Raw genomic sequence first — 3961 nt, forward strand, 5'->3', positions numbered from 1 at the left:
ACACACATATATGCATATACACATACATATATACACATACACACACACACACACATATATATATACGTATATACATATTTATATACATACATATATATACACATATATATATGCATACATATATATATATATATATACAAATATATATTTATATATATACACACACACATATATATATACAGACATATATATACATATATATATATATATGTACACACATATATATACATATATATACACACGCATATATACATATACACATATATATACATATACACATATATATACACACACATATATACATAAGCCCGGGTTTCACCCGGTCGGTTTGGATGATGTGGCTGTAAAACCTGTTCTGTGTAAGCATTCGACTTGTTTGGGCATGCTTACATTAAAAAACAATTTTAGAATGACTTTTTTCTGTCTTAATACTAAAAATAACTGATCAACAAAAAAAAAACCCCAACCAAGATTCAACCAAATCAAAAAATAAACCCAAATACTAAGCGAACAAAGATGAACCATCCCACTTCCATTGCATGCACACACATTCATATAACCCCTTTTTCATATACACAGACATATATTCACAGAGTTGAAACACTGTTTGATTTATTTTTTCAGCGTACAATTTTCATCATCCCACTACCACTTATGACATCACTCCTTCCTTCCCTATTCATCTATCACCCCTTCCTTTCTCATTCATAAACACAAGAGTATTATCATAGTAGATTATTTTGGTAACCATGGGAGCTATAAAAAAAATACAAAGCCCAGCATCACCAGCAGATCATTCTACACATCTGTGTAATTTTTCGCGCAATTCCATCCAGCTGTTTGACTGTGTTTCCCAAGACAAGAAAGAATTACCTATGTCAAATCTATATGTAAATCATCATCATCATCGTTTAACGTCCGCTTTCCATGCTGGCATGGGTTGGACGGTTTGACTGAGGACTGGTGAGCCAGAGGCTGCACCCAACTCAATCTGATCTGGCAAAGTGTTTACAGATGGATGCCCTTCCTAACACTAACCACTCCTATGATAATAAAAAATAGTTTCACTTGACTTACTAAATAAATTTAATAACCAAAATAATAATTAATATGGTATTGTATAGTTTTTAAATCATATTCTTATTACAACAATGTTGTTTGTTACTTCTGGAAGTATTGATAAAGTTTGGATGTGCACCATATATGGTCCCTCATTTTGTAAATATTAATATAGATTAGTTCATTGGGAACAGTGCTTGTTGCTTGTTTGGTTTGTATTGATGATTTGTCGACTCACTAAATTCTCCCTTCCATGGTTTGTGAATAACAATCATTTTTTAAGTAACTTTAAATTTGGTTACCCCTAAGAAATTAGTAAATTTGATTTCCATTGATATAGCCTTAAATATATACATATTTGGTTGGCGTTAGGAAGGGCATCCAGCTGTAGAAACTCTGCCAAATCAGATTGGAGCCTGGTGTAACCACCTAGTTCACCAGTCCTCAGTCAAATCGTCCAACCCATGCTAGCATGGAAAGCGGACGTTAAACGATGATGATGATATTGATGATATATATATATGTATGTATACACACACACATACACATATATATAGGGTGTTTTGGTTATCGCATGTACAGTCTTAAGTCCATTTTAGCAATAATTATGGAATTATCCGTCCGAGAAAATAATAAATATAGAAGATTATTATTAGTTAATTTAAACAATAAATTTTTTTATACCAACTAATTTAAATAGATAAAAGAGTTGTATTGAAGATGTAATTGTTTATATATTTTTTGTTGCAGTTACATGTAGGAGAAGACTTAGATACTTAATTATATACATTTATATACACACATATCTCATTATTGTATGTTGTGATGACAAGAGACTATCTTGGACATGAAAGGGTTTCAATTGGTAAGTGTTTGAGATATAATGAAGTGAATTTCGATGGTTGTGGATTGCACCTACTTGATTGTATCATCCATTAAAGTGTTTTTGTTGTTTTTTAATTGTAATTGATGTAAGATTGAATAGTCAATGCTCACGCTCATAATACATAGACATTTGAATTAATTTTTACAATCCAGCAGTCCTTTCACACGGGATTTCGTCTTTCTGAACCAAGGACCCTGAACTGACTTATATATACTGGAACTGTGATTATGTATGTCAGAAAAAATATAAGTCGAAGCAATTTGTTGGCCTTTTACGTTTTTTATAATTATTTATATATTATGTTATATATTATATTCATAGTATAAAATGTAATATTATAATATAAATAAATTATTGGATTGTCAATAGAGGTGGTGAGCTGGCAGAAACGTTAGCATGCCGGGCGAAATGCTTAGCAGTATTTCGTCTGCCCAGGCTATTCTTATTCTAGCCACTACACTCAGAGTAACCACCTCAACTACAAACTTGGTTGCCTAGGTAGCGAAAGCTATTAACTACTTCTAGTTTTTCCCCCTGGCATGTGATGGAATCTGTTTGCTGTACATCTTCAGTGTTTATTGTCCCTGTGCATCTGCCACACACAAAAACTATCTTTCTAGTTAACCTTTCTTTCATATTGTTGCACCTTTTATGTGTCCATAGCTTACATCAGGTACATCATATGGAGTTTCTACCCACCCTTTTTTTACAGATTGCGCAGGGCCATCTACCTGAAGTGGGTTGTGATTTGACAGCCTTCCTACTTACTAAGACTTTGGTTTTTGCTAGGTTAACCTGAAGGCCCTTCGATTCTAGACCTTGCTTCCACACCCTAAACTTCATCTCTATTTCTGGCAATGACTTGGCTAGGTCACCAGCATAGAGGAGCCCCCAGGGGCAGCCTGTCTTGAATTCCTCTATTATTGCCTGGAGGACTATAATGAATAAGAGGGGGATGAAGACTGATCCTTGGTGAACCCTTACTTCTACCCAGAATTCTTCACTATACTCGTTGCCGACCCTAACCTTACTGACAACATTCCTGTACATGACTTGTACAGCTTTTACCAACCACTCGTCTATCGCCAGTTTCCACATTGACCACCAGCTTGGACAGTTTAACAGGATCTGGTAAGTCAGAAAACTGCATCGGATTCTGCTGTCTGCTTTGCATGGTTTCTACAGCTGGATGCCCTTCCTAATGCCAACCACTTTACAGAGTATAAATGTGAGCAATAGCAATATTTTTTTTTTTTTTCTAAATTTTAACATTTTTGGTGGGTAAGTTTAACATTTCATGTCAAATACACCAGTATTTTTTTTTGCTGGATATCCAGTGTGCTACAAAGTCAAAAAGATTAAAATTCTCTGGGTTAATCAGAGGATAATCTTGCATCCCCATTTTTAAGCAAAGATACACCAGATCTCTTCATGTCATAAGAGATGACTAAAAGGGTTGATGTTGCAAAGGACATATGGCAATAAGAAAAATTGCCTCAAAATATACCCTCTAATTCATACTCCCATGGAAAGACAGATGATACAAGTAAATTACAGACCCAGAATTAAAACAGATAAAAAAAAGCAAACTAAAACAAAAACATAAAAAGTAGTAATATATATATATAGAAATGTGTATATATATATATATATATATATAACGTGAGAGTTAGGGGTTGGGGTTCAACCCACTAAGGGATAGTATCTATCCAGTATACTGCTGGGAGGGTACCCAATTGTTGCTACACTAGTGCTATACTAAGTGCAATCAATGGGAGCAGGTAAAAGTGGAGGTTTTACCCCAAATTTGTATAACAATTAGAAAATGGAGGATAATATGCTGAACCCAGCTACTTGCAGACGGTGTATCCCGTTGAATTCATTAATTTAATTCATAGCAAAATGAATTAAATTAATGAATTCAACGGGATACACCGTCTGCAAGTAGTTGGGTTCAGCATATTATCCTCCATTTTCTAATTGTTATATATTGTGCTTACTCCGGTATATATATAT

At 34.1% G+C, this 3961-nt stretch overlaps 1 protein-coding gene across 1 annotated transcript in view; it reads right to left on the minus strand.

The window, feature by feature from the left end:
- The window catches only part of LOC106879069 (protein odr-4 homolog), a 33977-nt gene that overhangs the window by 2733 nt on the left and 27283 nt on the right, over positions 1–3961 (minus strand). The gene's annotated exons all lie outside the window — the stretch shown is intronic.

Source organism: Octopus bimaculoides, chromosome 21 (genome assembly GCF_001194135.2).
Source record: "Octopus bimaculoides isolate UCB-OBI-ISO-001 chromosome 21, ASM119413v2, whole genome shotgun sequence".
Classification (NCBI taxonomy): domain Eukaryota; kingdom Metazoa; phylum Mollusca; class Cephalopoda; order Octopoda; family Octopodidae; genus Octopus; species Octopus bimaculoides.